Raw genomic sequence first — 24,711 nt, forward strand, 5'->3', positions numbered from 1 at the left:
AGAGATGGACTGTGGGTTGAGGTATAAGAGAGGAACTGTGGGTTGAGGTATAAGAGATGGAACTGTGGGTTGAGGTATAAGAGATGGACTGTGGGTTGAGGTTTAAGAGAGGAACTGTGGGTTGAGGTATAAGAGGTAGAGATGGACTGTGGGTTGAGGTATAAGAGATGGACTGTGGGTTGAGGTATAAGAGAGGAACTGTGGGTTGAGGTATAAGAGATGGACTGTGGGTTGAGGTGAGGTATAAGAGATGGACTGTGGGTTGAGGTATAAGAGATGGACTGTGGGTTGAGGTATAAGAGATGGACTGTGGGTTGAGGTATAAGAGGTATAAGAGATGGACTGTGGGTTGAGGTATAAGAGACTACTGTGGGTTGAGGTATAAGAGATGGACTGTGGGTTGAGGTATAAGAGATGGACTGTGGGTTGAGGTATAAGAGAGGAACTGTGGGTTGAGGTATAAGAGGTATAAGAGATGAACTGTGGGTTGAGCTTTAAGAGGTATAAGAGATGGACTGTGGGTTGAGGTATAAGAGATGGACTGTGGGTTGAGGTATAAGAGATGGACTGTGGGTTGAGGTATAAGAGATGGACTGTGGGTTGAGGTATAAGAGAGGAACTGTGGGTTGAGGTATAAGAGAGGAACTGTGGGTTGAGGTATAAGAGATGGACTGTGGGTTGAGGTTTAAGAGATGGACTGTGGGTTGAGGTATAAGAGATGGACTGTGGGTTGAGGTATAAGAGATGGACTGTGGGTTGAGGTATAAGAGATGGACTGTGGGTTGAGGTATAAGAGATGGACTGTGGGTTGAGGTATAAGAGATGGACTGTGGGTTGAGGTATAAGAGAGGAACTGTGGGTTGAGGTATAAGAGATGGACTGTGGGTTGAGGTATAAGAGATGAACTGTGGGTTGAGGTATAAGAGATGGACTGTGGGTTGAGGTATAAGAGATGGACTGTGGGTTGAGGTATAAGAGATGAACTGTGGGTTGAGGTATAAGAGATGGACTGTGGGTTGAGGTATAAGAGGTATAAGAGATGGACTGTGGGTTGAGGTATAAGAGACGAACTGTGGGTTGAGGTATAAGAGATGGACTGTGGGTTGAGGTATAAGAGAGGACTGTGGGTTGAGGTATAAGAGATGGATGACTGTGGGTTGAGGTATAAGAGATGGACTGTGGGTTGAGGTATAAGAGATGGACTGTGGGTTGAGGTATAAGAGATGGACTGTGGGTTGAGGTATAAGAGATGGAACTGTGGGTTGAGGTATAAGAGATGGACTGTGGGTTGAGGTATAAGAGATGGACTGTGGGTTGAGGTATAAGAGATGGACTGTGGGTTGAGGTATAAGAGATGGACTGTGGGTTGAGGTTTAAGAGAGGAACTGTGGGTTGAGGTATAAGAGATGGACTGTGGGTTGAGGTATAAGAGGTATAAGAGATGGACTGTGGGTTGAGGTATAAGAGATGGACTGTGGGTTGAGGTATAAGAGATGGACTGTGGGTTGAGGTATAAGAGATGGACTGTGGGTTGAGGTATAAGAGATGGACTGTGGGTTGAGGTATAAGAGATGGACTGTGGGTTGAGGTATAAGAGAGGAACTGTGGGTTGAGGTATAAGAGATGGACTGTGGGTTGAGGTATAAGAGGTATAAGAGATGGACTGTGGGTTGAGGTATAAGAGATGGACTGTGGGTTGAGGTATAAGAGATGGACTGTGGGTTGAGGTATAAGAGATGGACTGTGGGTTGAGGTATAAGAGATGGACTGTGGGTTGGTTGAGATGGACTGTGGGTTGAGGTATAAGAGATGGACTGTGGGTTGAGGTATAAGAGAGGAACTGTGGGTTGAGGTATAAGAGATGGACTGAGGTATAAGGATGGACTGTGGGTTGAGGTATAAGAGATGGAACTGTGGGTTGAGGTATAAGAGGTATAAGAGACTGTGGGTTGAGGTATAAGAGATGGACTGTGGGTTGAGGTATAAGAGATGGAACTGTGGGTTGAGGTATAAGAGATGGACTGTGGGTTGAGGTATAAGAGATGGACTGTGGGTTGAGGTATAAGAGGTATAAGAGATGGACTGTGGGTTGAGGTATAAGAGATGAACTGTGGGTTGAGGTATAAGAGATGGACTGTGGGTTGAGGTATAAGAGATGGACTGTGGGTTGAGGTATAAGAGAGGAACTGTGGGTTGAGGTATAAGAGGTATAAGAGATGAACTGTGGGTTGAGCTTTAAGAGGTATAAGAGATGGACTGTGGGTTGAGGTATAAGAGATGGACTGTGGGTTGAGGTATAAGAGACGAACTGTGGGTTGAGGTATAAGAGATGGACTGTGGGTTGAGGTATAAGAGAGGAACTGTGGGTTGAGGTATAAGAGAGGAACTGTGGGTTGAGGTATAAGAGATGGACTGTGGGTTGAGGTATAAGAGATGGACTGTGGGTTGAGGTATAAGAGAGGAACTGTGGGTTGAGGTATAAGAGATGGACTGTGGGTTGAGGTATAAGAGAGATGGACTGTGGGTTGAGGTATAAGAGGTATAAGAGATGGACTGTGGGTTGAGGTATAAGAGATGGACTGTGGGTTGAGGTATAAGAGAGGAACTGTGGGTTGAGGTATAAGAGATGGACTGTGGGTTGAGGTATAAGAGATGGACTGTGGGTTGAGGTATAAGAGGTATAAGATGGACTGTGGGTTGAGGTATAAGAGATGGACTGTGGGTTGAGGTATAAGAGAGGAACTGTGGGTTGAGGTATAAGAGATGGACTGTGGGTTGAGGTATAAGAGATGGATGGACTGTGGGTTGAGGTATAAGAGATGGACTGTGGGTTGAGGTATAAGAGATGGACTGTGGGTTGAGGTATAAGAGATGGACTGTGGGTTGAGGTATAAGAGGTATAAGAGATGGTCTGTGGGTTGAGGTATAAGAGATGGACTGTGGGTTGAGGTATAAGAGATGGACTGTGGGTTGAGGTATAAGAGATGGACTGTGGGTTGAGGTATAAGAGATGGACTGTGGGTTGAGGTATAAGAGATGGACTGTGGGTTGAGGTATAAGAGATGGACTGTGGGTTGAGGTATAAGAGACGGACTGTGGGTTGAGGTATAAGAGATGGACTGTGGGTTGAGGTATAAGAGAGGAACTGTGGGTTGAGGTATAAGAGAGGAACTGTGGGTTGAGGTATAAGAGATGGACTGTGGGTTGAGGTATAAGAGATGGACTGTGGGTTGAGGTATAAGAGATGGACTGTGGGTTGATGTTTAAGAGAGGAACTGTGGGTTGAGGTATAAGAGAGGAACTGTGGGTTGAGGTATAAGAGAGGAACTGTGGGTTGAGGTATAAGAGATGGACTGTGGGTTGAGGTATAAGAGATAAGAGATGGTCTGTGGGTTGAGGTATAAGAGATGGACTGTGGGTTGAGGTATAAGAGAGGAACTGTGGGTTGAGGTATAAGAGATGGACTGTGGGTTGAGGTATAAGAGGTAAAGAGATGGACTGTGGGTTGAGGTATAAGAGATGGACTGTGGGTTGAGGTATAAGAGATGGACTGTGGGTTGAGGTATAAGAGATGGACTGTGGGTTGAGGTATAAGAGAGGAACTGTGGGTTGAGGTATAAGAGATGGACTGTGGGTTGAGGTATAAGAGGTATAAGAGATGGACTGTGGGTTGAGGTATAAGAGATGGACTGTGGGTTGAGGTATAAGAGATGGACTGTGGGTTGAGGTATAAGAGATGGACTGTGGGTTGAGGTATAAGAGAGGAACTGTGGGTTGAGGTATAAGAGATGGACTGTGGGTTGAGGTATAAGAGATGGACTGTGGGTTGAGGTATAAGAGATGGACTGTGGGTTGAGGTATAAGAGATGGACTGTGGGTTGAGGTATAAGAGATGGACTGTGGGTTGAGGTATAAGAGAGGAACTGTGGGTTGAGGTATAAGAGAGGAACTGTGGGTTGAGGTATAAGAGATGGACTGTGGGTTGAGGTATAAGAGATGGACTGTGGGTTGAGGTATAAGAGAGGAACTGTGGGTTGAGGTATAAGAGATGGACTGTGGGTTGAGGTATAAGAGATGGACTGTGGGTTGAGGTATAAGAGATGGACTGTGGGTTGAGGTATAAGAGATGGACTGTGGGTTGAGGTATAAGAGATGGACTGTGGGTTGAGGTATAAGAGATGGACTGTGGGTTGAGGTATAAGAGATGGACTGTGGGTTGAGGTATAAGAGATGGACTGTGGGTTGAGGTATAAGAGATGGACTGTGGGTTGAGGTATAAGAGATGGACTGTGGGTTGAGGTATAAGAGATGGACTGTGGGTTGAGGTATAAGAGAGGAACTGTGGGTTGAGGTATAAGAGATGGACTGTGGGTTGAGGTATAAGAGAGGAACTGTGGGTTGAGGTATAAGAGATGGACTGTGGGTTGAGGTATAAGAGATGGACTGTGGGTTGAGGTATAAGAGAGGAACTGTGGGTTGAGGTATAAGAGATGGACTGTGGGTTGAGGTATAAGAGATGGATGGACTGTGGGTTGAGGTATAAGAGAGGAACTGTGGGTTGACTGTGGGTTGAGGTATAAGAGATGGACTGTGGGTTGAGGTATAAGAGATGGACTGTGGGTTGAGGTATAAGAGATGGACTGTGGGTTGAGGTATAAGAGATGGACTGTGGGTTGAGGTATAAGAGATGGACTGTGGGTTGAGGTATAAGAGAGGAACTGTGGGTTGAGGTATAAGAGAGGAACTGTGGGTTGAGGTATAAGAGAGGAACTGTGGGTTGAGGTATAAGAGATGGACTGTGGGTTGAGGTTTAAGAGATGGACTGTGGGTTGAGGTATAAGAGATGGACTGTGGGTTGAGGTATAAGAGATGGACTGTGGGTTGAGGTATAAGAGAGGAACTGTGGGTTGAGGTATAAGAGATGGACTGTGGGTTGAGGTATAAGAGATGGACTGTGGGTTGAGGTATAAGAGATGGACTGTGGGTTGAGGTATAAGAGATGGACTGTGGGTTGAGGTATAAGAGATGAGACTGTGGGTTGAGGTATAAGAGATGGACTGTGGGTTGAGGTATAAGAGATGGACTGTGGGTTGAGGTATAAGAGATGGACTGTGGGTTGAGGTATAAGAGATGGACTGTGGGTTGAGGTATAAGAGATGGACTGTGGGTTGAGGTATAAGAGATGGACTGTGGGTTGAGGTATAAGAGATGGACTGTGGGTTGAGGTATAAGAGATGGACTGTGGGTTGAGGTTAAGAGAGGGGTATAAGAGATGGACTGTGGGTTGAGGTATAAGAGATGGACTGTGGGTTGAGGTATAAGAGATGGACTGTGGGTTGAGGTATAAGAGAGGAACTGTGGGTTGAGGTATAAGAGATGGACTGTGGGTTGAGGTATAAGAGATGGAACTGTGGGTTGAGGTATAAGAGATGGACTGTGGGTTGAGGTATAAGAGATGGACTGTGGGTTGAGGTTTAAGAGATGGACTGTGGGTTGAGGTTTAAGAGATGGACTGTGGGTTGAGGTATAAGAGATGGAACTGTGGGTTGAGGTATAAGAGATGGACTGTGGGTTGAGGTATAAGAGATGGACTGTGGGTTGAGGTATAAGAGATGGACTGTGGGTTGAGGTATAAGAGATGGACTGTGGGTTGAGGTATAAGAGATGGACTGTGGGTTGAGGTTATAAGAGATGGACTGTGGGTTGAGGTATAAGAGAGATGGACTGTGGGTTGAGGTATAAGAGATGGACTGTGGGTTGAGGTATAAGAGAGGAACTGTGGGTTGAGGTATAAGAGATGGACTGTGGGTTGAGGTATAAGAGATGGACTGTGGGTTGAGGTATAAGAGATGGACTGTGGGTTGAGGTATAAGAGATGGACTGTGGGTTGAGGTATAAGAGATGGAACTGTGGGTTGAGGTATAAGAGATGGAACTGTGGGTTGAGGTATAAGAGATGGACTGTGGGTTGAGGTATAAGAGATGGACTGTGGGTTGAGGTATAAGAGATGGACTGTGGGTTGAGGTATAAGAGATGGACTGTGGGTTGAGGTATAAGAGAGGACTGTGGGTTGAGGTATAAGAGATGGACTGTGGGTTGAGGTATAAGAGATGGACTGTGGGTTGAGGTATAAGAGATGGACTGTGGGTTGAGGTATAAGAGGTATAAGAGATGGACTGTGGGTTGAGGTATAAGAGATGGACTGTGGGTTGAGGTATAAGAGATGGACTGTGGGTTGAGGTATAAGAGATGGACTGTGGGTTGAGGTATAAGAGAGGAACTGTGGGTTGAGGTATAAGAGATAAGAGATGGACTGTGGGTTGAGCTTAAGAGGTATAAGAGATGGACTGTGGGTTGAGGTATAAGAGATGGACTGTGGGTTGAGGTATAAGAGATGGACTGTGGGTTGAGGTATAAGAGATGGACTGTGGGTTGAGGTATAAGAGATGGACTGTGGGTTGAGGTATAAGAGAGGAACTGTGGGTTGAGGTATAAGAGATGGACTGTGGGTTGAGGTTTAAGAGATGGACTGTGGGTTGAGGTATAAGAGATGGAACTGTGGGTTGAGGTATAAGAGATGGACTGTGGGTTGAGGTATAAGAGATGGACTGTGGGTTGAGGTATAAGAGATGGACTGTGGGTTGAGGTATAAGAGATGGACTGTGGGTTGAGGTATAAGAGATGGACTGTGGGTTGAGGTATAAGAGATGGACTGTGGGTTGAGGTATAAGAGAGGAACTGTGGGTTGAGGTATAAGAGATGGACTGTGGGTTGAGGTATAAGAGGTATAAGAGATGGACTGTGGGTTGAGGTATAAGAGAGGAACTGTGGGTTGAGGTATAAGAGATGGACTGTGGGTTGAGTTATAAGAGAAGAGATGGACTGTGGGTTGAGGTATAAGAGATGGACTGTGGGTTGAGGTATAAGAGATGGACTGTGGGTTGAGGTATAAGAGAGGACTGTGGGTTGAGGTATAAGAGGTATAAGAGATGAACTGTGGGTTGAAGAGGTATAAGAGATGGACTGTGGGTTGAGGTATAAGAGATGGACTGTGGGTTGAGGTATAAGAGATGGACTGTGGGTTGAGGTATAAGAGAGGAACTGTGGGTTGAGGTATAAGAGATGGACTGTGGGTTGAGGTATAAGAGATGGACTGTGGGTTGAGGTATAAGAGATGGACTGTGGGTTGAGGTATAAGAGATGGACTGTGGGTTGAGGTATAAGAGAGGAACTGTGGGTTGAGGTATAAGAGATGGACTGTGGGTTGAGGTATAAGAGGTATAAGAGATGGACTGTGGGTTGAGGTATAAGAGATGGACTGTGGGTTGAGGTATAAGAGATGGACTGTGGGTTGAGGTATAAGAGATGGACTGTGGGTTGAGGTATAAGAGAGGACTGTGGGTTGAGGTATAAGAGATGGACTGTGGGTTGAGGTGTGTGGGTTGAGGTATAAGAGATGGACTGTGGGTTGAGGTATAAGAGATGGACTGTGGGTTGAGGTATAAGAGATGGACTGTGGGTTGATGTATAAGAGATGGACTGTGGGTTGAGGTATAAGAGATGGACTGTGGGTTGAGGTATAAGAGATGGACTGTGGGTTGAGGTTTAAGAGAGGGAACTGTGGGTTGAGGTATAAGAGATGGACTGTGGGTTGAGGTATAAGAGATGGACTGTGGGTTGAGGTATAAGAGGGACTAGGTATAAGAGATGGACTGTGGGTTGAGGTATAAGAGAGGAACTGTGGGTTGAGGTATAAGAGAGGAACTGTGGGTTGAGGTATAAGAGATGGACTGTGGGTTGAGGTTTAAGAGAGGAACTGTGGGTTGAGGTATAAGAGATGGACTGTGGGTTGAGGTATAAGAGATGGACTGTGGGTTGAGGTATAAGAGAGGAACTGTGGGTTGAGGTATAAGAGATGGACTGTGGGTTGAGGTATAAGAGATGGACTGTGGGTTGAGGTATAAGAGATGGACTGTGGGTTGAGGTATAAGAGATGGACTGTGGGTTGAGGTATAAGAGGTATAAGAGATGGACTGTGGGTTGAGGTATAAGAGACGGAACTGTGGGTTGAAGAGATGGACTGTGGGTTGAGGTATAAGAGATGGACTGTGGGTTGAGGTATAAGAGAGGAACTGTGGGTTGAGGTATAAGAGGTATAAGAGATGGACTGTGGGTTGAGGTATAAGAGATGGACTGTGGGTTGAGGTATAAGAGATGGACTGTGGGTTGAGGTATAAGAGATGGACTGTGGGTTGAGGTATAAGAGATGGACTGTGGGTTGAGGTATAAGAGAGGAACTGTGGGTTGAGGTATAAGAGATGGACTGTGGGTTGAGGTATAAGAGATGGACTGTGGGTTGAGGTATAAGAGATGGACTGTGGGTTGAGGTATAAGAGATGGACTGTGGGTTGAGGTATAAGAGATGGACTGTGGGTTGAGGTATAAGAGATGGACTGTGGGTTGAGGTATAAGAGATGGACTGTGGGTTGAGGTATAAGAGAGGAACTGTGGGTTGAGGTATAAGAGATGGACTGTGGGTTGAGGTATAAGAGATGGACTGTGGGTTGAGGTATAAGAGATGGACTGTGGGTTGAGGTATAAGAGAGGAACTGTGGGTTGAGGTATAAGAGATGGACTGTGGGTTGAGGTATAAGAGATGGACTGTGGGTTGAGGTATAAGAGATGGACTGTGGGTTGAGGTATAAGAGAGGAACTGTGGGTTGATATAAGGGACTGTGGGTTGAGGTATAAGAGATGGACTGTGGGTTGAGGTATAAGAGATGGACTGTGGGTTGAGGTATAAGAGATGGACTGTGGGTTGAGGTATAAGAGATGGACTGTGGGTTGAGGTATAAGAGAGAGATGGACTGTGGGTTGAGGTAAAGAGATGGACTGTGGGTTGAGGTATAAGAGATGGACTGTGGGTTGAGGTATAAGAGATGGACTGTGGGTTGAGGTATAAGAGATGGACTGTGGGTTGAGGTATAAGAGAGATACTGTGGGTTGAGGTATAAGAGAGGAACTGTGGGTTGAGGTATAAGAGATGGACTGTGGGTTGAGGTATAAGAGATGGACTGTGGGTTGAGGTATAAGAGATGGACTGTGGGTTGAGGTATAAGAGAGGAACTGTGGGTTGAGGTATAAGAGATGGACTGTGGGTTGAGGTATAAGAGATGGACTGTGGGTTGAGGTATAAGAGATGGACTGTGGGTTGAGGTATAAGAGAGGAACTGTGGGTTGAGGTATAAGAGAGGAACTGTGGGTTGAGGTATAAGAGATGGACTGTGGGTTGAGGTATAAGAGATGGACTGTGGGTTGAGGTATAAGAGATGGACTGTGGGTTGAGGTATAAGAGATGGACTGTGGGTTGAGGTATAAGAGAGGAACTGTGGGTTGAGGTATAAGAGATGGACTGTGGGTTGAGGTATAAGAGGTATAAGAGATGGACTGTGGGTTGAGGTATAAGAGATGGACTGTGGGTTGGGTTGAGGTATAAGAGATGGACTGTGGGTTGAGGTATAAGAGATGGACTGTGGGTTGAGGTATAAGAGATGGAACTGTGGGTTGAGGTATAAGAGATGGACTGTGGGTTGAGGTATAAGAGATGGACTGTGGGTTGAGGTATAAGAGATGGACTGGGGTTGAGGTATAAGAGATGGACTGTGGGTTGAGGTATAAGAGATGGACTGTGGGTTGAGGTATAAGAGATGGACTGTGGGTTGAGGTATAAGAGATGGACTGTGGGTTGAGGTATAAGAGATGGAACTGTGGGTTGAGGTATAAGAGATGGACTGTGGGTTGAGGTAAGAGATGGACTGTGGGTTGAGGTATAAGAGATGGACTGTGGGTTGAGGTATAAGAGATGGACTGTGGGTTGAGGTATAAGAGGTATAAGAGATGGACTGTGGGTTGAGGTATAAGAGATGGACTGTGGGTTGAGGTATAAGAGATGGACTGTGGGTTGAGGTATAAGAGATGGACTGTGGGTTGAGGTATAAGAGATGGACTGTGGGTTGAGGTTTAAGAGAGGAACTGTGGGTTGAGGTATAAGAGGTATAAGAGATGGACTGTGGGTTGAGGTATAAGAGATGGACTGTGGGTTGAGGTATAAGAGATGGACTGTGGGTTGAGGTATAAGAGATGGACTGTGGGTTGAGGTATAAGAGATGGACTGTGGGTTGAGGTATAAGAGATGGACTGTGGGTTGAGGTATAAGAGATGGACTGTGGGTTGAGGTATAAGAGATGGACTGTGGGTTGAGGTATAAGAGATGGACTGTGGGTTGAGAGATGGACTGTGGGTTGAGGTATAAGAGATGGACTGTGGGTTGAGGTATAAGAGAGGAACTGTGGGTTGAGGTATAAGAGGTATAAGAGATGGTCTGTGGGTTGAGGTATAAGAGATGGACTGTGGGTTGAGGTATAAGAGATGGACTGTGGGTTGAGGTATAAGAGATGGACTGTGGGTTGAGGTATAAGAGATGGACTGTGGGTTGAGGTATAAGAGGTATAAGAGATGGACTGTGGGTTGAGGTATAAGAGATGGACTGTGGGTTGAGGTATAAGAGATGGACTGTGGGTTGAGGTATAAGAGGTATAAGAGATGGACTGTGGGTTGAGGTATAAGAGACTACTGTGGGTTGAGGTATAAGAGATGGACTGTGGGTTGAGGTATAAGAGATGGACTGTGGGTTGAGGTATAAGAGATGGAACTGTGGGTTGAGGTATAAGAGATAAGAGATGAACTGTGGGTTGAGCTTTAAGAGGTATAAGAGATGGACTGTGGGTTGAGGTATAAGAGATGGACTGTGGGTTGAGGTATAAGAGATGGACTGTGGGTTGAGGTATAAGAGATGGACTGTGGGTTGAGGTATAAGAGAGGAACTGTGGGTTGAGGTATAAGAGATGGAACTGTGGGTTGAGGTATAAGAGATGGACTGTGGGTTGAGGTTTAAGAGATGGACTGTGGGTTGAGGTATAAGAGAGGAACTGTGGGTTGAGGTATAAGAGATGGACTGTGGGTTGAGGTATAAGAGATGGACTGTGGGTTGAGGTATAAGAGATGGACTGTGGGTTGAGGTATAAGAGATGGACTGTGGGTTGAGGTATAAGAGATGGACTGTGGGTTGAGGTATAAGAGATGGACTGTGGGTTGAGGTATAAGAGAGGAACTGTGGGTTGAGGTATAAGAGATGGACTGTGGGTTGAGGTATAAGAGATGGACTGTGGGTTGAGGTATAAGAGATGGACTGTGGGTTGAGGTATAAGAGATGGACTGTGGGTTGAGGTATAAGAGATGGACTGTGGGTTGAGGTATAAGAGAGGAACTGTGGGTTGAGGTATAAGAGATGGACTGTGGGTTGAGGTATAAGAGAGGAACTGTGGGTTGAGGTATAAGAGATAAGGATGAACTGTGGGTTGAGGAGGTATAAGAGATGGACTGTGGGTTGAGGTATAAGAGATGGACTGTGGGTTGAGGTATAAGAGATGGACTGTGGGTTGAGGTATAAGAGAGGAACTGTGGGTTGAGGTATAAGAGATGGACTGTGGGTTGAGGTTTAAGAGATGGACTGTGGGTTGAGGTTTAAGAGATGGACTGTGGGTTGAGGTTTAAGAGATGGACTGTGGGTTGAGGTATAAGAGAGGAACTGTGGGTTGAGGTATAAGAGATGGACTGTGGGTTGAGGTATAAGAGGTATAAGAGATGGACTGTGGGTTGAGGTATAAGAGAGGAACTGTGGGTTGAGGTATAAGAGATGGACTGTGGGTTGAGTTATAAGAGATGGACTGTGGGTTGAGGTATAAGAGAGGAACTGTGGGTTGAGTTATAAGAGATGGACTGTGGGTTGAGGTATAAGAGAGGAACTGTGGGTTGAGGTATAAGAGATGGACTGTGGGTTGAGGTATAAGTATAAGAGATGGACTGTGGGTTGATGTATAAGAGATGGACTGTGGGTTGAGGTATAAGAGATGGACTGTGGGTTGAGGTATAAGAGGTATAAGAGATGGACTGTGGGTTGAGGTATAAGAGATGGACTGTGGGTTGAGGTATAAGAGATGGACTGTGGGTTGAGGTATAAGAGATGGACTGTGGGTTGAGGTATAAGAGATGGAACTGTGGGTTGAGGTATAAGAGAGGAACTGTGGGTTGAGGTATAAGAGATGGACTGTGGGTTGAGGTTTAAGAGATGGACTGTGGGTTGAGGTATAAGAGATAAGAGATGGTCTGTGGGTTGAGGTATAAGAGATGGACTGTGGGTTGAGGTATAAGAGATGGACTGTGGGTTGAGGTATAAGAGATGGACTGTGGGTTGAGGTATAAGAGATAAGGATGGACTGTGGGTTGAGGTATAAGAGATGGACTGTGGGTTGAGGTATAAGAGATGGACTGTGGGTTGAGGTTGAGGTATAAGAGATGGACTGTGGGTTGAGGTATAAGAGATGGACTGTGGGTTGAGGTATAAGAGATGGACTGTGGGTTGAGGTATAAGAGATGGACTGTGGGTTGAGGTATAAGAGAGGAACTGTGGGTTGAGGTATAAGAGGTATAAGAGATGGACTGTGGGTTGAGTTTAAGAGGTATAAGAGATGGACTGTGGGTTGAGGTATAAGAGATGGACTGTGGGTTGAGGTATAAGAGATGGACTGTGGGTTGAGGTATAAGAGATGGACTGTGGGTTGAGGTATAAGAGATGGAACTGTGGGTTGAGGTATAAGAGAGGAACTGTGGGTTGAGGTATAAGAGATGGACTGTGGGTTGAGGTTTAAGAGATGGACTGTGGGTTGAGGTATAAGAGATGGAACTGTGGGTTGAGGTATAAGAGATGGACTGTGGGTTGAGGTATAAGAGGTAAAGAGATGGACTGTGGGTTGAGGTATAAGAGATGGACTGTGGGTTGAGGTATAAGAGATGGACTGTGGGTTGAGGTATAAGAGAGGAACTGTGGGTTGAGGTATAAGAGATGGACTGTGGGTTGAGGTATAAGAGAGGAACTGAGGATAAGAGATGGACTGTGGGTTGAGGTATAAGAGGTATAAGAGATGGACTGTGGGTTGAGGTATAAGAGATAAGGATGGACTGTGGGTTGAGGTATAAGAGATGGACTGTGGGTTGAGGTATAAGAGATGGAACTGTGGGTTGAGGTATAAGAGATGGACTGTGGGTTGAGGTATAAGAGATGGATGGACTGTGGGTTGAGGTATAAGAGATGGACTGTGGGTTGAGGTATAAGAGAGGAACTGTGGGTTGAGGTATAAGAGATGGACTGTGGGTTGAGGTATAAGAGGTATAAGAGATGGACTGTGGGTTGAGGTATAAGAGATGGACTGTGGGTTGAGGTATAAGAGATGGACTGTGGGTTGAGGTAAAGAGATGGACTGTGGGTTGAGGTATAATAGGTATAAGAGATGGACTGTGGGTTGAGGTATAAGAGATGGACTGTGGGTTGAGGTATAAGAGATGGACTGTGGGTTGAGGTATAAGAGATGGACTGTGGGTTGAGGTATAAGAGATGGACTGTGGGTTGAGGTATAAGAGATGGAACTGTGGGTTGAGGTATAAGAGATGGACTGTGGGTTGAGGTTTAAGAGATGGACTGTGGGTTGAGGTATAAGAGATGGACTGTGGGTTGAGGTATAAGAGAGGAACTGTGGGTTGAGGTATAAGAGGTATAAGAGATGGACTGTGGGTTGAGGTATAAGAGATGGACTGTGGGTTGAGGTATAAGAGATGGAACTGTGGGTTGAGGTTAAGAGATGGACTGTGGGTTGAGGTTTAAGAGATGGACTGTGGGTTGAGGTATAAGAGGTATAAGAGATGGACTGTGGGTTGAGGTATAAGAGATGGACTGTGGGTTGAGGTATAAGAGATGGACTGTGGGTTGAGGTATAAGAGATGGACTGTGGGTTGAGGTATAAGAGGTATAAGAGATGGACTGTGGGTTGAGGTATAAGAGATGGACTGTGGGTTGAGGTATAAGAGGTATAAGAGATGGACTGTGGGTTGAGGTATAAGAGATGGACTGTGGGTTGAGGTATAAGAGAGGAACTGTGGGTTGAGGTATAAGAGGTATAAGAGATGAACTGTGGGTTGAGCTTTAAGAGGTATAAGAGATGGACTGTGGGTTGAGGTATAAGAGATGGACTGTGGGTTGAGGTATAAGAGATGGACTGTGGGTTGAGGTATAAGAGATGGACTGTGGGTTGAGGTATAAGAGAGGAACTGTGGGTTGAGGTATAAGAGATGGAACTGTGGGTTGAGGTATAAGAGAGGAACTGTGGGTTGAGGTTTAAGAGATGGACTGTGGGTTGAGGTTAAGAGATGGACTGTGGGTTGAGGTATAAGAGATGGACTGTGGGTTGAGGTATAAGAGATGGACTGTGGGTTGAGGTATAAGAGATGGACTGTGGGTTGAGGTTTAAGAGAGGAACTGTGGGTTGAGGTTTAAGAGAGGAACTGTGGGTTGAGGTTTAAGAGAGGAACTGTGGGTTGAGGTATAAGAGGTATAAGAGATGGACTGTGGGTTGAGGTATAAGAGATGGACTGTGGGTTGAGGTATAAGAGATGGACTGTGGGTTGAGGTATAAGAGATGGACTGTGGGTTGAGGTATAAGAGATGGACTGTGGGTTGAGGTATAAGAGAGGACTGTGGGTTGAGGTATAAGAGAGGAACTGTGGGTTGAGGTATAAGAGATGGACTGTGGGTTGAGGTATAAGAGATGGACTGTGGGTTGAGGTATAAGAGATAAGAGATGGACTGTGGGTTGAGGTATAAGAGATGGACTGTGGGTTGAGGTATAAGAGATGGACTGTGGGTTGAGGTATAAGAGATGGACTGTGGGTTGAGGTATAAGAGGTATAAGAGATGGACTGTGGGTTGAGGTATAAGAGATGGACTGTGGGTTGAGGTATAAGAGATGGACTGTGGGTTGAGGTATAAGAGGTAAAGAGATGGACTGTGGGTTGAGGTATAAGAGATGGACTGTGGGTTGAGGTATAAGAGATGGACTGTGGGTTGAGGTATAAGAGATGGACTGTGGGTTGAGAGGTATAAGAGATGGACTGTGGGTTGAGGTATAAGAGATGGACTGTGGGTTGAGGTATAAGAGATGGACTGTGGGTTGAGGTATAAGAGATGGACTGTGGGTTGAGGTAGATGAGACTGTGGGTTGAGGTATAAGAGATGGACTGTGGGTTGAGGTATAAGAGATGGACTGTGGGTTGAGGTATAAGAGATGGACTGTGGGTTGAGGTATAAGAGATAAGAGATGGTCTGTGGGTTGAGGTATAAGAGATGGACTGTGGGTTGAGGTATAAGAGATGGACTGTGGGTTGAGGTATAAGAGATGGACTGTGGGTTGAGGTATAAGAGAGGAACTGTGGGTTGAGGTATAAGAGGTAAGAGATGAACTGTGGGTTGAGGAGGTATAAGAGATGGACTGTGGGTTGAGGTATAAGAGATGGACTGTGGGTTGAGGTATAAGAGATGGACTGTGGTTTTAGGTTTAAGAGATGGACTGTGGGTTGAGGTATAAGAGAGGAACTGTGGGTTGAGGTATAAGAGATGGACTGTGGGTTGAGGTATAAGAGATGGACTGTGGGTTGAGGTATAAGAGATGGACTGTGGGTTGAGGTGTAAGAGATGGACTGTGGGTTGAGGTATAAGAGGTATAAGAGATGGACTGTGGGTTGAGGTATAAGAGATGGACTGTGGGTTGAGGTATAAGAGAGGAACTGTGGGTTGAGGTATAAGAGATGGACTGTGGGTTGAGGTATAAGAGATGGACTGTGGGTTGAGGTATAAGAGATGGAACTGTGGGTTGAGGTATAAGAGATGGACTGTGGGTTGAGGTATAAGAGATGGACTGTGGGTTGAGGTATAAGAGATGGACTGTTGAGGTATAAGAGATGGACTGTGGGTTGAGGTATAAGAGATGGACTGTGGGTTGAGGTATAAGAGAGGAACTGTGGGTTGAGGTATAAGAGAGGAACTGTGGGTTGAGGTATAAGAGATGGACTGTGGGTTGAGGTATAAGAGATGGACTGTGGGTTGAGGTATAAGAGAGGGACTGTGGGTTGAGGTATAAGAGATGGACTGTGGGTTGAGGTATAAGAGATGGACTGTGGGTTGAGGTATAAGAGATGGACTGTGGGTTGAGGTATAAGAGATGGACTGTGGGTTGAGGTATAAGAGATGGACTGTGGGTTGAGGTATAAGAGATGGACTGTGGGTTGAGGTATAAGAGATGGACTGTGGGTTGAGGTATAAGAGATGGACTGTGGGTTGAGGTATAAGAGATGGACTGTGGGTTGAGGTAGAGGTATAAGAGATGGACTGTGGGTTGAGGTATAAGAGATGGACTGTGGGTTGAGGTATAAGAGATGGACTGTGGGTTGAGGTATAAGAGATGGACTGTGGGTTGAGGTATAAGAGATGGACTGTGGGTTGAGGTATAAGAGATGGACTGTGGGTTGAGGTATAAGAGATGGACTGTGGGTTGAGGTATAAGAGATGGACTGTGGGTTGAGGTATAAGAGATGGACTGTGGGTTGAGGTATAAGAGATGGACTGTGGGTTGAGGTTTAAGAGATGGACTGTGGGTTGAGGTATAAGAGATGGACTGTGGGTTGAGGTATAAGAGATGGACTGTGGGTTGAGGTATAAGAGATGGACTGTGGGTTGAGGTATAAGAGATGGACTGTGGGTTGAGGTATAAGAGATGGACTGTGGGTTGAGGTATAAGAGATGGACTGTGGGTTGAGGTATAAGAGATGGACTGTGGGTTGAGGTTTAAGAGAGGAACTGTGGGTTGAGGTATAAGAGGTATAAGAGATGGACTGTGGGTTGAGGTATAAGAGATGGACTGTGGGTTGAGGTATAAGAGATGGACTGTGGGTTGAGGTATAAGAGATGGACTGTGGGTTGAGGTATAAGAGATGGACTGTGGGTTGAGGTATAAGAGGTATAAGAGATGGACTGTGGGTTGAGGTATAAGAGATGGACTGTGGGTTGAGGTATAAGAGAGGAACTGTGGGTTGAGGTATAAGAGATGGACTGTGGGTTGAGGTATAAGAGATGGACTGTGGGTTGAGGTATAAGAGAGGAACTGTGGGTTGAGGTATAAGAGATGAACTGTGGGTTGAGGTATAAGAGATGGACTGTGGGTTGAGGTATAAGAGATGGACTGTGGGTTGAGGTATAAGAGAGGAACTGTGGGTTGAGGTATAAGAGATGGACTGTGGGTTGAGGTATAAGAGGTATAAGAGATGGACTGTGGGTTGAGGTATAAGAGATGGACTGTGGGTTGAGGTATAAGAGATGGACTGTGGGTTGAGGTATAAGAGGTATAAGAGATGGACTGTGGGTTGAGGTATAAGAGACTACTGTGGGTTGAGGTATAAGAGATGGACTGTGGGTTGAGGTATAAGAGATGGACTGTGGGTTGAGGTATAAGAGAGGAACTGTGGGTTGAGGTTAAGAGGTATAAGAGATGAACTGTGGGTTGAGGTAAGAGGTATAAGAGATGGACTGTGGGTTGAGGTATAAGAGATGGACTGTGGGTTGAGGTATAAGAGATGGACTGTGGGTTGAGGTATAAGAGATGGACTGTGGGTTGAGGTATAAGAGAGGAACTGTGGGTTGAGGTATAAGAGATGGAACTGTGGGTTGAGGTATAAGAGATGGACTGTGGGTTGAGGTTTAAGAGATGGACTGTGGGTTGAGGTATAAGAGATGGACTGTGGGTTGAGGTATAAGAGATGGACTGTGGGTTGAGGTATAAGAGATGGACTGTGGGTTGAGGTATAAGAGATGGACTGAGACTGTGGGTTGAGGTATAAGAGAGGAACTGTGGGTTGAGGTATAAGAGATGGACTGTGGGTTGAGGTATAAGAGAGGAACTGTGGGTTGAGGTATAAGAGATGGACTGTGGGTTGAGGTATAAGAGATGGACTGTGGGTTGAGGTATAAGAGAGGAACTGTGGGTTGAGGTGTAAGAGATGGACTGTGGGTTGAGGTATAAGAGGTATAAGAGATGGACTGTGGGTTGAGGTATAAGATATGGACTGTGGGTTGAGGTATAAGAGAGGAACTGTGGGTTGAGGTATAAGAGAGGAACTGTGGGTTGAGGTATAAGAGATGGACTGTGGGTTGAGGTATAAGAGATGGACTGTGGGTTGAGGTATAAGAGATGGACTGTGGGTTGAGGTATAAGAGATGGACTGTGGGTTGAGGTTTAAGAGAGGAACTCTGGGTTGAGGTATAAGAGATGGACTGTGGTTTGAGGTTTAAGAGATGGACTGTGGGTTGAGGTATAAGAGATGGACTGTGGGTTGAGGTATAAGAGATGGACTGTGGGTTGAGGTATAAGAGAGGAACTGTGGGTTGAGGTATAAGAGATGGACTGTGGGTTGAGGTATAAGAGATGGATGGACTGTGGGTTGAGGTATAAGAGATGGACTGTGGGTTGAGGTATAAGAGATGGACTGTGGGTTGAGGTATAAGAGATGGACTGTGGGTTGAGGTATAAGAGAGGAACTGTGGGTTGAGGTATAAGAGATGGACTGTGGGTTGAGGTATAAGAGATGGAGAGGTATAAGAGATGGACTGTGGGTTGAGGTATAAGAGATGGACTGTGGGTTGAGGTATAAGAGATGGACTGTGGGTTGAGGTATAAGAGATGGACTGTGGGTTGAGGTATAAGAGGTATAAGAGATGGACTGTGGGTTGAGGTATAAGAGATGGAACTGTGGGTTGAGGTATAAGAGATGGACTGTGGGTTGAGGTATAAGAGATGGACTGTGGGTTGAGGTATAAGAGATGGACTGTGGGTTGAGGTTTAAGAGATGGAACTGTGGGTTGAGGTATAAGAGATAAGAGATGGACTGTGGGTTGAGGTATAAGAGATGGACTGTGGGTTGAGGTATAAGAGATGGACTGTGGGTTGAGGTATAAGAGATGGAACTGTGGGTTGAGGTATAAGAGATGGACTGTGGGTTGAGGTATAAGAGATGGACTGTGGGTTGAGGTATAAGAGAGGAACTGTGGGTTGAGGTATAAGAGATGGACTGTGGGTTGAGGTATAAGAGGTATAAGAGATGGACTGTGGGTTGAGGTATAAGAGATAAGAGATGGACTGTGGGTTGAGGTATAAGAGATGGACTGTGGGTTGAGGTATAAGAGAGGAACTGTGGGTTGAGGTATAAGAGATGGACTGTGGGTTGAGGTTAAGAGGTATAAAGAGATGGACTGTGGGTTGAGGTATAAGAGATGGACTGTGGGTTGAGGTATAAGAGAGGAACTGTGGGTTGAGGTATAAGAGATGGACTGTGGGTTGAGGTATAAGAGGTATAAGAGATGGTCTGTGGGTTGAGGTATAGAGATGGACTGTGGGTTGAGGTATAAGAGATGGACTGTGGGTTGAGGTATAAGAGATGGACTGTGGGTTGAGGTATAATAGGTATAAGAGATGGACTGTGGGTTGAGGTATAAGAGATGGACTGTGGGTTGAGGTATAAGAGATGGACTGTGGGTTGAGGTATAAGAGATGGACTGTGGGTTGAGGTATAAGAGATGGACTGTGGGTTGAGGTATAAGAGAGGAACTGTGGGTTGAGGTTTAAGAGATGGACTGTGGGTTGAGGTTTAAGAGATGGACTGTGGGTTGAGGTATAAGAGATATAAGAACTGTGGGTTGAGGTATAAGAGATGGACTGTGGGTTGAGGTATAAGAGATGGAACTGTGGGTTGAGGTTTAAGAGATGGACTGTGGGTTGAGGTATAAGAGGTATAAGAGATGGACTGTGGGTTGAGGTATAAGAGAGGAACTGTGGGTTGAGGTATAAGAGAGGAACTGTGGGTTGAGGTTTAAGAGATGGACTGTGGGTTGAGGTATAAGAGATGGATGGTCTGTGGGTTGAGGTATAAGAGATGGACTGTGGGTTGAGGTATAAGAGATGGAACTGTGGGTTGAGGTATAAGAGATGGACTGTGGGTTGAGGTATAAGAGATAAGAGATGGACTGTGGGTTGAGGTATAAGAGATGGACTGTGGGTTGAGGTATAAGAGGTAAAGAGATGGACTGTGGGTTGAGGTATAAGAGATGGACTGTGGGTTGAGGTATAAGAGAGGAACTGTGGGTTGAGGTATAAGAGATAAGAGATGAACTGTGGGTTGAGGTTTAAGAGGTATAAGAGATGGACTGTGGGTTGAGGTATAAGAGATGGACTGTGGGTTGAGGTATAAGAGAGGAACTGTGGGTTGAGGTATAAGAGATGGACTGTGGGTTGAGGTATAAGAGAGGAACTGTGGGTTGAGGTATAAGAGAGGAACTGTGGGTTGAGGTATAAGAGATGGACTGTGGGTTGAGGTATAAGAGATGGACTGTGGGTTGAGGTATAAGAGATGGACTGTGGGTTGAGGTATAAGAGGTATAAGAGATGGACTGTGGGTTGAGGTATAAGAGATGGACTGTGGGTTGAGGTATAAGAGAGGAACTGTGGGTTGAGGTATAAGAGATGGACTGTGGGTTGAGGTATAAGAGATGGACTGTGGGTTGAGGTTTAAGAGAGGAACTGTGGGTTGAGGTATAAGAGATGGACTGTGGGTTGAGGTATAAGAGATGGACTGTGGGTTGAGGTATAAGAGATGGACTGTGGGTTGAGGTATAAGAGATGGACTGTGGGTTGAGGTATAAGAGAGGGACTGTGGGTTGAGGTATAAGAGAGGAACTGTGGGTTGAGGTATAAGAGAGGAACTGTGGGTTGAGGTATAAGAGATGGACTGTGGGTTGAGGTATAAGAGATGGACTGTGGGTTGAGGTATAAGAGGTATAAGATATGGACTGTGGGTTGAGGTATAAGATATGGACTGTGGGTTGAGGTATAAGAGATGGACTGTGGGTTGAGGTATAAGAGATGGACTGTGGGTTGAGGTATAAGAGGTATAAGAGATGGACTGTGGGTTGAGGTATAAGAGATGGACTGTGGGTTGAGGTATAAGAGATGGACTGTGGGTTGAGGTATAAGAGATGGACTGTGGGTTGAGGTATAAGAGATGGACTGTGGGTTGAGGTATAAGAGATGGACTGTGGGTTGAGGTATAAGAGATGGACTGTGGGTTGAGGTATAAGAGATGGACTGTGGGTTGAGGTATAAGAGATGGACTGTGGGTTGAGGTATAAGAGATGGACTGTGGGTTGAGGTATAAGAGATGGACTGTGGGTTGAGGTATAAGAGGTATAAGAGATGGACTGTGGGTTGAGGTATAAGAGATGGACTGTGGGTTGAGGTATAAGAGATGGACTGTGGGTTGAGGTATAAGAGATGGACTGTGGGTTGAGGTATAAGAGATAAGAGATGGTCTGTGGGTTGAGGTATAAGAGATGGACTGTGGGTTGAGGTATAAGAGATGGACTGTGGGTTGAGGTATAAGAGATGGACTGTGGGTTGAGGTATAAGAGATGGACTGTGGGTTGAGGTATAAGAGGTATAAGAGATGAACTGTGGGTTGAGCTTTAAGAGGTATAAGAGATGGACTGTGGGTTGAGGTATAAGAGATGGACTGTGGGTTGAGGTATAAGAGAGGGACTGTGGGTTGAGGTATAAGAGATGGACTGTGGGTTGAGGTATAAGAGAGGAACTGTGGGTTGAGGTATAAGAGAGGAACTGTGGGTTGAGGTATAAGAGAGGAACTGTGGGTTGAGGTATAAGAGATGGACTGTGGGTTGAGGTATAAGAGATGGACTGTGGGTTGAGGTATAAGAGGTATAAGAGATGGACTGTGGGTTGAGGTATAAGAGATGGACTGTGGGTTGAGGTATAAGAGAGGAACTGTGGGTTGAGGTATAAGAGATGGACTGTGGGTTGAGGTATAAGAGATGGACTGTGGGTTGAGGTATAAGAGATGGACTGTGGGTTGAGGTATAAGAGGTATAAGAGATGGTCTGTGGGTTGAGGTATAAGAGATGGACTGTGGGTTGAGGTATAAGAGATGGACTGTGGGTTGAGGTATAAGAGATGGACTGTGGGTTGAGGTTTAAGAGATGGACTGTGGGTTGAGGTATAAGAGAGGAACTGTGGGTTGAGGTATAAGAGAGGACTGTGGGTTGAGGTATAAGAGATGGACTGTGGGTTGAGGTATAAGAGATGGACTGTGGGTTGAGGTATAAGAGGTATAAGAGATGGACTGTGGGTTGAGGTATAAGAGATGGACTGTGGGTTGAGGTATAAGAGATGGACTGTGGGTTGAGGTATAAGAGATGGACTGTGGGTTGAGGTATAAGAGGTATAAGAGATGGACTGTGGGTTGAGGTATAAGAGATGGACTGTGGGTTGAGGTATAAGAGGTATAAGAGATGGACTGTGGGTTGAGGTATAAGAGATGGACTGTGGGTTGAGGTATAAGAGATGGACTGTGGGTTGAGGTATAAGAGATGGACTGTGGGTTGAGGTATAAGAGGTATAAGAGATGGTCTGTGGGTTGAGGTATAAGAGATGGACTGTGGGTTGAGGTATAAGAGATGGACTGTGGGTTGAGGTATAAGAGATGGACTGTGGGTTGAGGTATAAGGTATAAGAGATGGACTGTGGGTTGAGGTATAAGAGATGGACTGTGGGTTGAGGTATAAGAGATGGACTGTGGGTTGAGGTATAAGAGATGGACTGTGGGTTGAGGTATAAGAGATGGACTGTGGGTTGAGGTATAAGAGGTATAAGAGATGGACTGTGGGTTGAGGTTTAAGAGATGGACTGTGGGTTGAGGTATAAGAGATGGACTGTGGGTTGAGGTATAAGAGGTATAAGAGATGGACTGTGGGTTGAGGTATAAGAGGTATAAGAGATGGACTGTGGGTTGAGGTATAAGAGATGGACTGTGGGTTGAGGTATAAGAGATGGAACTGTGGGTTGAGGTATAAGAGATGGACTGTGGGTTGAGGTATAAGAGATGGACTGTGGGTTGAGGTTTAAGAGAGGAACTGTGGGTTGAGGAGGTATAAGAGATGGACTGTGGGTTGAGGTATAAGAGATGGACTGTGGGTTGAGGTATAAGAGATGGACTGTGGGTTGAGGTATAAGAGATGGACTGTGGGTTGAGGTATAAGAGATGGACTGTGGGTTGAGGTATAAGAGATGGACTGTGGGTTGAGGTATAAGAGATGGACTGTGGGTTGAGGTATAAGAGATGGACTGTGGGTTGAGGTATAAGAGAGGAACTGTGGGTTGAGGTATAAGAGATGGACTGTGGGTTGAGGTATAAGAGATGGACTGTGGGTTGAGGTTTAAGAGATGGACTGTGGGTTGAGGAGGTATAAGAGATGGACTGTGGGTTGAGGTATAAGAGATGGACTGTGGGTTGAGGTATAAGAGATGGACTGTGGGTTGAGGTATAAGAGGAACTGTGGGTTGAGGTATAAGAGATGGACTGTGGGTTGAGGTATAAGAGGTATAAGAGATGGACTGTGGGTTGAGGTATAAGAGATGGACTGTGGGTTGAGGTATAAGAGATGGACTGTGGGTTGAGGTATAAGAGGTATAAGAGATGGACTGTGGGTTGAGGTATAAGAGACTGGACTGTGGGTTGAGGTATAAGAGATGGACTGTGGGTTGAGGTATAAGAGATGGACTGTGGGTTGAGGTATAAGAGAGGAACTGTGGGTTGAGGTATAAGAGGTATAAGAGATGAACTGTGGGTTGAGCTTTAAGAGGTATAAGAGATGGACTGTGGGTTGAGGTATAAGAGATGGACTGTGGGTTGAGGTATAAGAGATGGACTGTGGGTTGAGGTATAAGAGATGGACTGTGGGTTGAGGTATAAGAGAGGAACTGTGGGTTGAGGTATAAGAGAGGAACTGTGGGTTGAGGTATAAGAGATGGACTGTGGGTTGAGGTTTAAGAGATGGACTGTGGGTTGAGGTATAAGAGAGGAACTGTGGGTTGAGGTATAAGAGATGGACTGTGGGTTGAGGTATAAGAGATGGACTGTGGGTTGAGGTATAAGAGATGGACTGTGGGTTGAGGTATAAGAGATGGACTGTGGGTTGAGGTATAAGAGAGGAACTGTGGGTTGAGGTATAAGAGATGGACTGTGGGTTGAGGTATAAGAGAGGAACTGTGGGTTGAGGTATAAGAGATGGACTGTGGGTTGAGGTATAAGAGATGGACTGTGGGTTGAGGTATAAGAGAGGAACTGTGGGTTGAGGTATAAGAGATGGACTGTGGGTTGAGGTATAAGAGGTATAAGAGATGGACTGTGGGTTGAGGTATAAGAGAGACGAACTGTGGGTTGAGGTATAAGAGATGGACTGTGGGTTGAGGTATAAGAGAGGAACTGTGGGTTGAGGTATAAGAGGTATAAGAGATGAACTGTGGGTTGAGCTTTAAGAGGTATAAGAGATGGACTGTGGGTTGAGGTATAAGAGATGGACTGTGGGTTGAGGTATAAGAGATGGACTGTGGGTTGAGGTATAAGAGATGGACTGTGGGTTGAGGTATAAGAGATGGACTGTGGGTTGAGGTTTAAGAGATGGACTGTGGGTTGAGGTTTAAGAGATGGACTGTGGGTTGAGGTATAAGAGATGGACTGTGGGTTGAGGTATAAGAGAGGAACTGTGGGTTGAGGTATAAGAGATGGACTGTGGGTTGGGTATAAGAGGTATAAGAGATGGACTGTGGGTTGAGGTATAAGAGATGGACTGTGGGTTGAGGTATAAGAGAT

At 45.6% G+C, this 24,711-nt stretch overlaps 1 long non-coding RNA gene across 2 annotated transcripts; it reads left to right on the forward strand.

The window, feature by feature from the left end:
• The first annotated feature begins 2,824 nt into the window (after window positions 1–2,824).
• On the forward strand, window positions 2,825–24,033 carry LOC127908072 (uncharacterized). Of its 2 annotated transcripts, none has more exons than XR_008066158.1 (3): window positions 2,825–3,339; window positions 18,024–18,283; window positions 23,884–24,033. It is a non-coding gene; the product is annotated as an uncharacterized LOC127908072 (long non-coding RNA). The 2 variants fall into 2 exon arrangements; XR_008066162.1 differs by lacking the exon at window positions 23,884–24,033 and adding an exon at window positions 21,814–21,920 and having other exon boundaries at window positions 18,024–18,309.
• Window positions 24,034–24,711: the final 678 nt, after the last annotated feature.

Source organism: Oncorhynchus keta, chromosome 1 (assembly GCF_023373465.1).
Source record: "Oncorhynchus keta strain PuntledgeMale-10-30-2019 chromosome 1, Oket_V2, whole genome shotgun sequence".
In the NCBI taxonomy this organism is placed as follows: Eukaryota; Metazoa; Chordata; class Actinopteri; order Salmoniformes; family Salmonidae; genus Oncorhynchus; species Oncorhynchus keta.